The sequence below is a fragment of the Canis lupus genome, chromosome 1, assembly GCF_011100685.1.
Source record: "Canis lupus familiaris isolate Mischka breed German Shepherd chromosome 1, alternate assembly UU_Cfam_GSD_1.0, whole genome shotgun sequence".
NCBI classification, from domain to species: Eukaryota; Metazoa; Chordata; class Mammalia; order Carnivora; family Canidae; genus Canis; species Canis lupus.
Window position 1 is genome coordinate 113,232,705 of NC_049222.1, and position 15,414 is coordinate 113,248,118.

The following is a 15,414-nucleotide window of genomic DNA, read 5'->3' on the forward strand; positions in this document are numbered from 1 at the left end:
GAATTTGTGCCAGGTCAGTTCTCTGAGAGCAGAAGAGGGACACAGGTTGCCCACCCAGGCCCTCTGGGGAGAGAAGTCATTCACAAGATGTAGATGGGCAATGTAGGCTGGGCTTCCTGGGGTGTCAATGTTCTGGAATGAATGGGGTCCGGCCTCTAACTGAAAGAGGCCCCTGTCCTCCCTCCTGAATCTAGGAGGGGGTAGAGGCCCCACAGGCTAAAGGGCCACCTTTCACACTCGGTGGCCTCCCCCCCATGCTGATGCCAGGGCCCTGGGTCTACAGCAAAGGGGCTCTGACCACCAGGTGTTGCACGTGGCTGACATGCTTCTAAGTTTTCCTTTTCGCCTTCATCCGTGTTTATTGACCTACTCTTACTGGGTGCAGACAGGGACGCCTGGACACAGGCCTGGCTGCTGTCTCATCCTCCCCGACATTGTGGCTGGTGCAGTGTCTGTTCAGAGGACACACTGGGCCCAAGGAGAGGACCTTCCCATCTCTCATCAGGGGCTTAGTGGCGGACGGCCTGCACCTTGGCTCCCCGCACTGCTCTCCCAGATGGTATCTTGACAAACCTTGTCTTCGGCCCTCCTCTGCCTCAGCACCAACTCCCTGGCGCAGACGTCTGGGCCCTCTTGGGGCCTCCAACTGACCAAACCCTGAGCCTCACATAACCGTCTTTGTGTTGGAGAGAAGGGCTCAGTTATAGGATCAGGGCAGCCTCCTGAGAAAGCGCCTCCAAGCCGAGGTGACCCCCATGTGCTGGGACTTGCATGTCCCATCCAGCTGCATCTTGTTGGGTGGTCATGGGGTCGGGGCAGAACCGGTGCGGGCTGTGCTCTGGAGCTCCAACCTGCTGCCGGTGAGAGCTGAGTGCGGGTTGGTGCTTTCAGAACTTCTCAATCTGTGGACGCTGCCTGTGGCCAGGAGCTGGAGGTTCTGGTGATGGCTGGGATTCAGCCACTTGGGGGTGCCTGGGGGGCAAACCTGCCAATCAGTTGCCTGTGCCACCAGCCCCGCAGAGTCGAGAGGTGGGCGGGTGCTTGGTGAGGACATTGATAAAGCACTCCTCTAAATGGTGGAGCATCAGAGGCTCCCGTGGTTCAGAGGGGACCCAGGGTTGAAGGGCAGGGAGCTGCCAGCCCACAGGTGCTGGGAACCAGACCAACACTGGCCAGTCCTTGACTAAAGTCCATTTTGTGGAGTTTAGACTCATACTTAGGGAATGATGCCAAAGTATATGATTCTGAAGATACAGAGACACTCCTGGGATATAATGTACTTGAGAGAGAGAGAAAGAGCGCCTGTGCCTGGGAAGTGAGGGGAAAGGAGGAGGCCAGAGGGAGAGAGAGAATCTTAAGCAAGCAAGCCCCCCACTGGTGGCTGGGTCTCACCCCTGAGATCACGACCAGAGCTGAAATGAAGAGTCCGCCAACCGAGGCGCGCAAGTGCCCCTCATGTCCTTCTTGAGATTTCTTCCAAATGGTACTACGACTGCGCATTCATTGCTAAGATGCCCCTCAAATGGTGAGAACATCAGCGGACACTGTCTAAGGACATCGCATACAGATTTGTGCTCATGCGTGTTTCTACGTCCCAATGTCTATAGTTCTCCCTCAGCCGACTTGCCAGTATAACCCGGTGGGTGCCCTTCTGATTTGTGGTTACCCGCTTTGCAAAACCAGTCTTCCAGGTGGTGAGCCCTGGGCGGCCATAAATGAATCTCTGTTCAATATGCCTCCTTGGGAACCTGAATGTCCCTTTTGTCCAGGCTGAGCCCCACAGTCTCCTCTCCAGGGCGCTCTGCTCTTCCATCTGCAGGAGCAATCCACGAGGCGGCACCCACGGCCCTCCCTGAACTCTCATCCATCTTTCCCATCTTCTGAGACAATTGTGTTTTCACTGCCAAAACCACCAACCCTCAAATACTCTTTACATTCACTCAGGGTGAAGTTCCTGGGATGGAAATAGGGGTCCCCAGAGAAGAACCTCCGATGAGAAGATGTGTCTGAATGGGCTGGTGACCTGGAACCAACCTCAGGTCTAAGGCATTGGCGAGGGGATGGTGCAGGGACAGCGGGCAATGTAGGCTGGACTCTCAGATGCCCCAGCCCCACGTACGGGCCCTGGGGGAATGACTGTGAGCCTGTGTCCCTAAAGGATCTGTGCTATGGGCCTTGGCAGGGCTTCTGTAGAACATTCCAGAAGGGTTTCCTGGGTATTTCAAGAACCTTCTTACCTGGAAGAATCAGGAGAGGTATGGCATTCTCCAGGGCACAGGAACTCTCCCGGCCTGAGGGAGTAGGTGGTATCCAGGCTTCACCACCTCCTCTGGGTCAGGCCCCCAGATGTCGGGAGAGTGAGGTCTCACCTGGCCTGGTTCTGCAGGACACCATTGCTGGGCTGTGTGTGGGGAACTCGGCCTCCCCACCCTCTGACTACAGTGCAGGAAAGAACCCCAAAGTCCCTTCAGACTTGGACAGTGAAGGAGCACAGGTGAGTTCGGGCAGGTGGGTAAGGAGACTGTAATTCCTGGAGGTAGGAGTGGTTAGGGTGATGGACACACACATGGGACCCAGCCCGTGTGCTGCTGCAGCTGACTCACTAATGGAGAGGTTGTCCTCTGGAGAATCCAGCCTTTTCCTTGTAAACATTTGCTCACTTCCCACCGTGGTGCTTCCAGCCGAGGCACCTCAGTCCTGTTCCACAAGCCAGTCCTGCATCAGCTCCCTGTCCCCATCACACCCGGGCAGCTCAGTGTGCCCAGCTGTCCCAACCTCCCTGGTCCTCCCAGCAGTCATCGCACCTCTGTCCCCACCAACCTGGAGGCTGTCAGTCATTTGCCAGGAAATGGCAGCTCCCGAACAAAGGAGAGATGCAGGGACAATTGTTAGCTACTCTGCGTGTCTGCAGATTCACATGTGGGACAGTAACCAGGAAAATGATGGACCTTCTTGCTAATTTAAACCTGGAGAGTGTTGCCCTGGGAAGTCATGGTGATTGCCTGGGTATTTTCTTATTTTCTAGTCATAGGCTTTTGAGTTGGGAATTAGAAATTTCCCTTGGATGTCCCCAGCAACTTCCATCCCAACCAACCATTTGGGACCCAGACTACAAATTCCACAGCCTTAGTACAGGTTTGCTATTGGGGCCAAGACACTGGCAGCCTGGCCCCGGGAACCCTGTGTGCACAGCTGCTGCAGAGAGATGTGCTCTGTTGGGCACAATGCTGCTTCCCCCTTGCGTGTCAGCACCCAGCTCCACGGTGCCCTCCAGACTCCATGCAGGTCCCCACTCCTAAGAGACACCTGCCCCAGGGACATCATATGGGCCATTCCTACACTGCAGCTGCCTGCCTGGAACTGTCCAGGATCCTGGAGGTTCTGAGGGGTGTGTGTGTGTGTGTGTGTGTGTGTGTGTGTGTGTGAAGCCCCTGCACATATGCGATATCTGAGGTTGAGGGAATTTGAGACTCATTCAATGAATACTTATTTTACATTCAGGGATTCATGGTAGGACTCCATATCAAATAAGCGAGGGTTCCTGTTGTATTGAATCCCTCTTCTTAATCTTCCTGCCTGCCCAGTGCTAGAGTGACCCACCCACACCTTCTGCCCACGCCCCTGCAGCTCCTCCCACTCAGAGGAAAGTATTTATTGCAGACTTGGCCACAGGAACATACACACCAGAAATCTCTATTCCCAAAATTCGCCCTATGTCATTTTCAAGAACCCTGGGAATCTGAGAAACATTTCCCGAAATAGTTTAATTCTACTGATTCCACCAGTAGGACAGATCGTTGCCACATTGCGGTTTATAGGAGCTTTGCGAATCAGTCCTCTTTATCCGAACCTGTAAAACTAAAGCAAAGAATTCCAAGTGTCCATTCATGGATGAAACGATAAAGATAATGTGGTATGTATGTAAAATGGAATGTTATTCAGCTATTTTAAATAATTATTAAAGGATTTTATTTTTTTGACAGAGAGAAAGCTCGAGTGGGGAGAGGGGGAGAAGGAGACTCCCCTCTGAGCAGGGAGCCCACACAGTGGTGGATCCCAGGACCCCAGAATCATGACCCAAGCCAAAGGCAGATGCTTCACTGACTCAGCCACCCAGGTGCCCCAGAATATTATTCAGTTATTTAAAGGAAGGATATTTGGGGGCACCTGGTGGCTCAGTTGGTTAAATGTCTAACTCGTGATTTCAGCTCAGGTCATGATCTCAGAATCTTGAAATTGAGCCCACATTGGGCTCTGTGCTCAGCTCAGCTCAGCTCGGAGTCTGCTTGAGATTCTCTCCCTGTCTCCCTCTGCCCTTCGTCCTGCATGGGGAACCAGCTGCGGAGCTTCTCTAGTCCTGGGCACCCTGGGGATACGTGAAGACCTGAGTTGGCACACTGACTCTTGACTACATTGTTCTCCAGATACAGCTCCTCCACTCCCCCTCCTTGAGTCAATAGCCTAGTCTTTTACCCTTTGAAGTTAAAGTGTTTTTCTCTGCTTCCCAAAGTTAATCATTCCTATAGCCAATCTGCTAGCTCTCTTAATGAAGCTGGAAGTGACAAAGCAATGGGTCTGAGTCCATTTTTTTGTGTGTGTGTTCCAATAAAATTTATTTACAAAAACAGGCAGTAGGACAGATTGGGCCAAAGGACTGTAATTTGCCAACCTCTGTCCATGTCCTTGATGACACTTAGTAAATGACCTAGTTGATCGAGGGGACTGTGGTCCATTCTGCGCCACTGTGAGCTGGAAACCTCTAAGGTCTGCTGCTTTGCTGAGTCGTACATGGTGTAGAACAGGACAGTGTATATGGGAACTGCCAACCAGGTGGTGGGTGCAGGGCAGAATGTGAGGAGGACACTGGAATAGGCTGAGCCTCCTTCTTCCCAAGCAGCAACAACATATCTATTCCAGATCCGGCTCAACCCTCCTACCCCATACACACATGGTCCCTGGGTGGGCACTGTCCTTACTGGACCCTTACGATCCCTTATGCTGTGGTCTGACCACCAGCCCTTCCCTGGTGATAGCCCAATTGTAGCTCTTCAGCAGCGAGTCCAATGCTTCTTCCACCCGTGCCTCCAGGTTCTCTCGGGTAATGAAATTTTTTGCTTCCTCCTGCAGCTGCAACACTTCCTGCTCCTTGAGCTGCGCCCAGGCCTGGGCCTCTCGGGCCCACCGGGCTTCTTCCTCCGCCTGCCGCTGCTGCTAATCCCGCGCCTCCTGCCGCAGCCTCAGGGTCTGAGTCCAGGTCTCGGATGAAAATTCAGTGAGATTCTGAGTCTTTCTTCATATGTTCACATCCAACTATCCTGGCTCTGTGGCACCCCTGCTTACACGTGCTCCCTCTAAATTAATTAATTAATTAATTAATTAAAAGGAGGAAATCTTGCCAGTTGTGACACCATATATAGACCTTCAGAACAATATGATAAATGAAATAATTTAGAGAAAGACAAATACCATATGACGTCACTTATATGTGGATCATAAAAACAAAAATTAAGAAAAAACAAGTTCACAGATACAGAGAATAAACAGGTGGTTGCCAGAAGCAGAGTGGGATGGGAAACGTAATGGTGCAGATCCTCAAAAGGTACAAACACCTGATTATAATATAAGAAAGGTCTTGGGGATGTAATGCACAGCATGAGGACTACAGTTAATAACACTTTTTAGCATATTTGAAAGTTGCTAAGAGAGTAGATCTTAACAGTTCTTATCACAAGAAAAATAAATTTTGTAATGTGTGGTAACAGGTATTAACTAGGCTTTCTGTTCAATACTAGTTCTGTTGTACCAGAAACTACAATAACATTGTGTGTCAATTATATCACAATTTAAAAAACGAAACCAAAATATGGCATCAGTTATGTAGAGGTACCTTGAATCCTAGAGACAAAAATACTACTTGTGGTTTTTGAGCCCCCCTCAAAATTTAGCAGAAAAGGATCATAGTTCAATACGGTAATAGCTACTATTCGCCATCCTCCCACAGTGGGGACTTCAGACAAGGGTGTAATCGCAGATTCTGTTATTCTTTGGTCCAGCTGGATCAACCACTCACAGGCTTGTTTCACTAAGGTAGAGGCCGAGTCCATAAAGCTGCTGGAACATGCTGAGCCGATGATCACAGGAAGGCTAGCACAACGTCTAAAGAGCTACATGGAGGAGCTCTTCAGGGAGAAAATGACCCAGAGGCTTAACTCTTCACGACCTTCACGACCTCACCACACAATAAAAAGAAATGAAATATCCCTCCATGAGTGAAAGGCCGGGGAGACCCACCATCCCTATTCACACCCACCTGCCCCCAATCCTGGAGCAGCCAGTGTGCCTGAAGCCTGGGGACCCATCATGCAGGGCTCTGGGGGCCACAAGAGGGACTCTGTGCCTTATTTGATGGGCCACTGGAAGTCTGTAAAGAGACTGTTTTTGGATTGATTGATATTCCAGAAGTGACATGATCTATCTTATATGATGCTGTTCTAGTGGTATCGCTCTGCTTACCAGCTGGAGAGGGCCTCAGGGAGGAGACAGTGGAAACTGAGTGCGGTAGGCAGAAGAGTTGCACCCAGAGATGTCCATGCCTGCTCCCCAGCCTGTGAATGCATGACTGGACATGGCAATGGGGAATTAAAGGTGTTAATGTGGCCCTTAAATGGGGAGATTATCAGAGCACTTGGGTGGCTCTTGGTTTTGAGCTCATGGTTGAGGGCTCCAGGGATGGAGCCATGTGTCAGGCTCTGCCCCAAGTGGAAAGTCGGCTTGGGATTCTCTCTCTCCTTCTGCCTCTGCTCCCTTACTCCGCATGCTCATGCCCATGCTCTTTCCCTCTCTCGCTCTCCTGAATGAATGAATGAATGAATAAAGAGATTATTTTGGGTGATCATTGGCTATATCATTGGCTTCTGATCTATGAAACTCTAGGATTCACAAATTGTGCTGACAAGATGCATGGACCGGAGTGAGGCCCCAGCTGGAGCAACACCTTTCTGTCCTGCAGCCTGTGGTGCTGTGTGACCGCAGCCCTGCTGGTGGCCAGAACAGCCTGGATGTTGCAGCTACAGTCACAGAGTCACTGGTTGGGGCACATTCACCACCCACATCCTTCGGTCTTGCTTGTATTCTGTGTGCTGTCAAGATTACTGGCATGTCTGTGCTTCATGGGCCCAACTACAAAGACAGTAGTAATCCAACCTACATTTTGTCCTGAGGATCTTTTGTTTCCTTTCCTCGTGGAGCTTGAAGATACTAAAAGAACAAAACCAAAAGAAACACAAATCAAGGTCCACCACCACCAGGGTAGCGACAGAAGCAAACACTCCTATAGTCAGAAGACTCATCCCTCCTTCTCCCTGTAAACACCATCTGTCTTCACACAATCAGGAAGGAGAAGAGGAACCAGTAACATCTGTGGGGGTGACCCGAGTCCATGTGCCGCCTCCCAGCACACAGCTGCCAGCTCACAGAGTGAGTGGTGGCTCCTCCTTGAAGCCCTGTGACCAACCACACCCTCCGGAACCCTTGGGCTCATGATGGGATTCTGCACAGATGGAAAGATACAGCTGACAGGTCAGTGCCAGGGCCTAGGGAACATGGTCAGGTTTCTCTGGTGACCAGCAAACCAGAAAAATGGTTGGGCTCAGATTTTGAACACAGCTCACCTCCAGGGCACCTACCTGACTCTGGGGGTCCTAGTGTACAACGTTCCTTCTGATTAGTGGAATTCAGTCTAGGTTTCTGCGACCCCACTGGCAGGGGTCATACCCCGAGAGACTGGAAGCATCATCTGGACCAAAGAGTCATGCTGACAACGGACCATCGGCTGCCTTCTTTCTGTTGATGATGTTCACTTGTCGCTTCTGAAACAAAGTTTAAAGGTTTGGATTGTCCTGTCAACTAATTCATGGAAACACTGGAACAGTGAATGAATTATCCTATTTCCCCCACCACAGTTAGCTATGAGGAACATCCACTGCACTGCTTCACCCAGAACTCTCGTTTTTGATAAAAAATATTATCACTCCTGTTTTGGAACAGCCCCTGCTGTGTTGAAAGTATCTCCCACTGACGGGTTTCCTGATAATACAGCAATCAGAACTCCCAGGACAAACTTCACCTGCCACAGAGTTCTGGAAAGGCATCCATCGAGCCCCCCATGTCCCCACACACACTTGAAAAGTCCATCCATTGGGTCATCTGAGTGGCCCTGACCATTAAGCATTTGACTTTTGATTTCAGCTCAGGTCATGATCTCAGGGTCGTGGGATCCAGCCCCATGTCAGGCTCCATATACAGCAGGGAGTCTGCTTTAGATTCTCTCCCTCTCCCTCTGTCCCTTCACACTGCCTCCTCACTACTTACTTTCATGAGCTCTCTCCCTAAAATAAACTAAAAAAGTAAAAGAAAAGGAAGAAAAGTGCATTCAGAATGCAAGCCCTCACTGCTCTTTCTGAAGCTTTGAGCTTGTTCAACACAGAGGGAATATTGATTCCAGTTTGTGACCTGGGAAACTGAGTATTTTAGGGGAAAACACTTGGGGGAAAATTTACCAAAGAGCTACCTTTTGGACATAAAATGTTGAAATGCTTATTAGATCTCAGCTCTTCTGACACTTGTTCTGTGGGGTCCTCACTTGCTTTGCCCATACTGATGGGGTAATTTCTCTGTCTCCCCCACCTGTTATTTCCCCAGTCTTTTGGTCCACTCTAAATAACATCTTATCACTATTCTCAATATTTTCCAAATTCTTAAACCTTTAAATGCCCCTGAGGGATTACCTAGAAACCACAGAGCTCCTGGCATGCACTTTCTTCTAGCCCTCATCAATCATATTGTCATTATTTGTTTCCATGTGTTACCAAAAAAAGTATTCCAACACTCATTAGGACAGTGAGGCACACTTTGTTGAGGCAGACTACTGCAGTGGTTTTGCAGTGTGGGACACAGATTGGACTCCACTTCAAAAACAAGAAGGGTGGGGAATTAGAGCCAAGGGGCAGCACCAAGTGATGGTCAGTGGATGGAAAGTTACCAGGAAGGTAGAGTAATTCTTGCTAAACTGACCCAACAGGGCTTTTACTGAAGATAGGCCAGAGTGATCACAGACTATCTATGGGATGCTGGGACATGAGGAATTTGGTCAGATAGCAAGAGTGGAGGATTCTGGCTCAACTGACTTAGCGGGTTTCTCGTTCAGTCTGAACCTAAAGCATATGGTCAGGCCTAGTCAAGGAAGAGACTCAGAGAACCTGACTAAAGTCTGTCCAGGAGAGAATCTTCGTTGTGAGTTTTCCTCTACCATGTACCATTCACCACTAAATCATGGTGTTCAGAGATACAGAGAGAGAAGTAGAGAAAAACAGAGAAAGGGACCAACTGAGAGGCACCTGGATAGTGCAGATAAGTGCCCAACTCAAAAAAAAAAAAAAAGTGCCCAACTCGTGGCTTTGGCTAAGGTACAATCTCAAGGTTGTGAGATAGAGCCCCATGTTGGGCTCCCCACTCAGCATGGAGTCTGCTGGAGATTCTCTCTTCCTCTCTCTCTCCCCTATCCTCCTCAAATAAATAAGTAAATATTTAAAAAAAGAAAGGGGGGCAGCCTGGGTGGCTGTGTGGTTTAGCGCCGCCTTCAGCCCAGGGCACGATCCTGGAGACCTGGGACTGAGTCCCACATCAGGCTCCCTGCATGGAGCCTGCCTCTCCCTGTGCCTGTGCCTCTCTCTCTCTCTCTCTCTGTCTCTCATGAATAAATAAATAAAAATCTTTTTAAAAATAAATAAAAATTAAAAAAGAAAGGGATCTATTGGTATATTGATAAAAATCTTTGAGGACTTATCACAGAGATACAAAAGAGATTGTAAACGTTATCAGGAGATGACCACAAAACCTATGCCAATGTATTTACAAATATGGATGATGAACAGTTCTCTAGATAAATGTAAATTACCTAAACTGACCTCAGAACAAAATGGATAATATGAGTAGAGCAATAACCATTAAAGAAATTAAAATGAGAGCCACTAATTAGCCTCCACCAAAAAAAAAAAAAAAACAATATCAGGACCCAATGGTTTTATGGGTGAGTTAATAAATCTTCAAGTAAAAATAATCCTCAACAAATCCCTACAGGGAATAAAAAGTAGTAAAAGGAGATCACTTCCTAATTCGGTTTATGAAGCTAGAAAACCAGGCAAGAAATTATAGGCCAATTTCACTTACAAATACATGTACAAAATCAAAGGAAACATTAGAAAACCAAGTGCAGAATTAATAATAAAAAAAACATAGAGACAAAAAAGTTACCATGACCAATAGGATATCTATCAGGAATGCAAGTGTGTTTTTTAAAAAAGTGGGGGTGCTCAGCTGGGTGGCACAGTTGGTTAAGTATCTGACTCTTGATTTCAGCTCAAGTCATGATCTCAGGGTCATCAGATCAAGCCCTACTTTGGGTCCACACTGGGCGTGGAGCCTCCTTCATATTCTCTCTCTCTACCTCTGTCCCCTCCACTGCTGCACTCATTCTCTCTCTACAAAGCAAAAAAGGAATGCAGATGTGTTTCAATATCAGAATGTAGCAATCCACATCAACAGTATAAAGGAGAAAATTACTTATCTCCATAGATTTAATAAAATTATTTGATAAAAGTCAACCCTAACTCTAAAAAATATAAAAATCCTTTGACACGCAGAGGAAACTGGGAAAGGGACACATTGACATCCTCCTAGGCTGCCTAAAGACTAAAGTAGCCAGTATCAGTCCAGCGCGTACCACCTGGCACCCGTCAGGCACTAAACAAATGGGTGCATCTCCCCAAGCACTTCTCTCTCACACACCCCGTCTTTGTTCCCGGATTCATGGTTGATTTCCTCGGTTGTATCTTCCAGATCATTTGTTTTTTTCATCAGTTACAGTCCAATTATTTAACAGACACATTCCATTTGTGTGTGTGTGTGTGTGTGTGTGTGTGTGTGTGTGTGTGTGTGTGTGAATTTCTGGGAAGTCTTTTTTCAGTTGACTGCACCCTTTCCATGGGAGTTCATCAGCCATCTGCCTGAATCCCTGGGTGTCAGGAGGATGTTGAGAAGTTTCCATCTACGCTTTTACACGAGGTTTCCAGCAGTCACGGGTTCCATTTCTACCTCGGGTGATTGCTCCCGGACCTGCCTCAGCTGGGTCTCCTCAGACGTGTGTGCACTGGCCACCTACTTTCTCCTCCATTCCCCCCTTTTCCTATCTCCTTATGGATTCTTCTCAAATGTTATGATTCTTGGTTGTAAAGCACATGTTTAGGGACACCTGGGTGGCTCAGTGGTTGAGCGTCTGCCTTTGGCTCAGGGCGTGATCTTGGAGTCCTGGGATCGAGTCCCACATTGGGCTCCCTGCGAGGAGCCTGCTTCTTCCTCTGCCTGTGTCTCTACCTCTTCTCTCTCTGTGTCTCTCATGAATAAATAAATAAAATGTTTTAAAAAAATAAAGCACTTGTTTAGTAGAATTCGGTTGATTATCATGAGTGTAGGCTCAAGGTTTGCTCAGTATTTGTAGGAATCTATACTGGAGCTTTTTCTTAACAGCAAAAACCTACAAACTTTTTCTTGTTTTCATCTTGAGTATTGGAGATATTCAAAGTAATTTCTTATACCAGCTGTGCTGGGTGTGGAGAGCAATAATTTAAAGAAAAAGCCTCACTCTGTGTCTTCACTCAGCTAAAGGAAGGAGAGAACCAGCACCCCACCACTCCTGTGTTCCCAGCCAGTCCAACCCCCAGTCCACTCCACGCCCAGCTGCATTTTGCAAAATATGCCCCACCCCTACACTTCATTTTTTTTCACATCCTATCTTCTTAAAAACCATAGATTTAATTTTGAGTGTTTTTGACTTTCATAAAAATGAAATTACATTGGATTTTCTGCTACTTGCTCTGTTCTGTCAAAATTATGTTCCCCATAGCATCTGGGTGACTCAATTGGTTGAGCATCTGCCTTGGGCTCAAGTCCAGATCCTGGGGTCTTGGGATTAAGTCCCGCATCGGGCTCCCTGCTGAGCAGGGAGTCTGCTTCTCCAACTCCTGCTCCCCCTGCTTGTGCTTGCTTGCTCTCTCTCTCTCTCTGTCAAATAAATAGATAAAATCTTTTTTAAAAAACTATGTTCCCCAGATTCACTCTTGCAGGTGCCTCGATGTGAGTTGGGCATTTTCATTGCTATATGGTTCCCATTGAATGAACTTATTAGCACATTCTCTTTCCCTCCTATTGGCTACTTGTGAACATTTGGGATTTTTAAAAAATGTTTTCTTTTGTTGTATCAATACTGCCTCTACGAACGTTCCTCTGTACATGTCTGCTAGAACACACGCACACAGACACACAAACACACACACACACACACATTCCTGGGGGTAACAATTTCAGCTTTTCTCTTGCGTTGCCTTTTCCTTGTTGCATTGTAAGGGTCTTTATATATTCTGGATGTCATTCTTTGCCAGCCATGTGTTCTACCCTTCTTCCAGTCTGGCTGGTCTTTGTTCTTTCCTTAGAGTGTCCTTTCTTAAGTAGATACTAATTTTTATACAGTGGAAATCATTTCTTCTACCTTTGCATTAGTGCATTTTCACCCTACTTTAGAATATACAGTGGAAATCATTTCTTCTACCTTTGCATTAGTGCATTTTCACCCTACTTTAGAATATTTTCCCAAGGCCGTGTGTGTGAGACCGGTTTTTCAGAATCATTTTAGAGAAAAATGCTCCTTTGCACACCTTACCTGTCAAACAATCTCCCTTATGAAGTTTCTCTGTCCGTGTAGGAGGGGTGCCTGAGTTTGTATTCCCTTCGCCATTGGAGACACAGCACCAGTTTTTAACAGTGTGGCTCTTGGTGGTCCATCTTGACACCTAGCAGGGCAGTTGCCACCTCATTACTCTTCTTTGAGGTCCTCTGTTATGCTATTTAATTTTAGAATTGGCTTGCCCACTTAAAGCAAGCAACTACAATGCTATTGGAGATTCATAATTGTCCAGATAATTTGGGGAGAACAGTTATTCCACCCAACTAAGTCCTCCCTTTACTGATACTCTCTGGTATCTCTTCCTTTCTTTCCTGTTATTTGTCATCTGTTACCTATTGCTAATTCACAGTCAAGCTTTCACATTCAGCTAAGTTTTCTGTTCTAAATAAAGAATAAATCTGTTTCTTCTCAGATTGCCATTACAAATATTATTTAAAATCACATGTGCGGGGCGCATGTGAGTGGCTCAATCTGTTGGGCATCTGCCTTAGGCTCTGGTCATGATCACACGACCCCCCTCAGCCCCTCTGTGCCTCCATTGGGCTCCCTGCTCCGTGGGGAGCCTGCTTCTCCTTCTCCCTCTGCTGCTCCCCCTGCTGTGCTCTCTCACTCTCTCTTGCTCACTCTCTTTCTCAAATAAACAAATAAAATCTTTTTTTTTAAGAAATCACAGGTGCTCTTATAAAGCCATGCCATTGAGCCTCACACATGGATGCTCCTATCAGGCATTCATGGTAAATTACAGTTTTGATTCTGATAATTTGTCAGATTCTTCTGAGTTTTTGATCTAGGCAATGATACCACCTGTGAATTAGGACACTGTTTCTGCATTTTTCCTTCTCAAGTCATTCCTTTTCTGTTTCTGTCTTGCTGTATGGCAAGTCCCCCTAAACACCCTTCCTGGAGATGGCAGTCCCCAAGCCTTGGCCCCCTGATCTTAATACCACGTTTGCTGTAACATTTTGGAGATACTCTATATCAGATGAAGGTAATTCCTTTTAATTTCAGGTTTACTGAGTTTTACCATCAATGGAACCAGAATTTTAGGTAGAGGCATTTGTTTTTTTTTAATGCATCTTCAAAGAACTCACATGGTTTTCCTCCTTTAAACCATTAATGCCATGAATGACACTGATTTTCTACTTTGAAACTACTATATTCCTAGAATAAACCCTACATTTCCATGCACATTATCTTTTTCATTCATTTCTGCATTGTGTCTCCGAGCCCTGAAGGATGTTTGTATGTGCTGACTTGGGCCTGGTATTTTCCTTGCTGTATTTTTTCTGGTTTGGGGGTCAAAGTTACTGTACCCCACAGTAAGAGCTGGGGACATGTTTTCTCTTTCTCTTTTCTGGAAGAGTATGCGTCAGATTAGAATGGAGTCATGAATGTTTAAAAATCTCTCCTACCAGTTGAAATAGTTCCAAAATAGTAAAACTCAGTTTGTTGGATGTCTCATACGGCTATTCATGCTTTTCTTCCATTTTGACCCAGTTTGGTCCTTTTTTGTAGGTAATCACTCCACAAATGAATACCAAAGCTTGAAATCAAAATGTTCATCATCTCTTTCAAGGCCATTGTCCTTTTTTTCCCTTTTTGATTCCTAACATTGCTTCTTGCCCCTTGGTTCTTTTTTTTTTTTTTTTTTCCTGATCACGCGGTCAGAAGAACCATATCTAGAATTTTGTGTTTCTTGCTCACCTCTTACGTTCTTTTTCCTTTGACTTTGTTCCTTCTTACTTCAACCAGCGGATAATTAGCTCAGAAACAACCAACCTTTCATCCTTTCCTATTAAGCAATTTAGTGTTTTAAATTTGCCCAGAAGCCCGCCTCAGTTGCATCCTATGTGTTCTAAAGAAAGCTGTTTTGAAAAAAAAAAAAAAAAAAGAAAGCTGTTTTGTTTTGTTTTTAAGTAGGCTCCATGGCCAGTGTGGAGCCCAATGGTGGGCTTAATTTAGGAGCCTGAGATCAAGATCTGAGCTGGGATCAAGTGTCGCCTAACCCACAGAGCCACCCAGGTGTCCCTACGGAAAGTATTTTTACTTTTAGTTATACAAATTTTGAAATGGCCGTTATCATTTCTCCTTCAAGCACAAGTTTTTTAAAAGGTGGTTTCCATTCAGATGGTGATGTTCTAGACATCCTTGTAATCGGACTTCTAACTTCATAGCACAGTGTTTACAGAGCATTACATCTATGAGTATTTACTGAAAGTTGCTCTTTGGTGTAGTATGTGGCAAATATTCATAAAGTTGCCTTGTTTGCTTGGAAAAACTGTATTGCAGCATTTTATGTATATACAGGCCAAGTTGCTTGCACTGCTCCAATATTCTATACCCTTCTTGTTTAGTTTGCCCTAAAATTACTGAGAGACATGGGCTTAAATCTTCACAAAAAGAGTGGATTCCAAGTGGCTTTTTCAAGAGAGGTACTTACCTACTACATGCCTTCCCCCTGAAGGCTGCAAAAATTCTATAGTGAAATGAGAGCCATCAAAAGTTACTGAATGGAGGCCGGAGACCAATGTGCAAGTTGGTGTGATCCGCCTCCACGTCTGATGTCACATGAACTTGCAGCCTGTACCAACCGACACACAGCTCCGTTCTGCCACAGT

At 46.4% G+C, this 15,414-nt stretch overlaps 1 long non-coding RNA gene across 7 annotated transcripts in view; it reads right to left on the reverse strand.

Moving 5' to 3' along the window:
• Window positions 1-4,584: 4,584 nt before the first annotated feature.
• The window catches only part of LOC100688849, a 72,715-nt gene continuing 61,885 nt past the window's right edge, over window positions 4,585-15,414 (reverse strand). For 4 of the 7 annotated variants that reach the window (XR_005354596.1, XR_005354595.1, XR_005354600.1 and 1 more), the window contains 2 exons: window positions 7,686-7,868; window positions 4,585-7,257 (listed from right to left, as the gene is read on the reverse strand). This is a non-coding gene — a long non-coding RNA (uncharacterized LOC100688849). Of the gene's footprint in view, window positions 7,258-7,685; window positions 7,869-12,772; window positions 12,903-15,414 lie in introns of all 7 variants that reach the window. The other 3 variants (XR_005354601.1, XR_005354598.1, XR_005354597.1) reach the window with 3 other exon arrangements.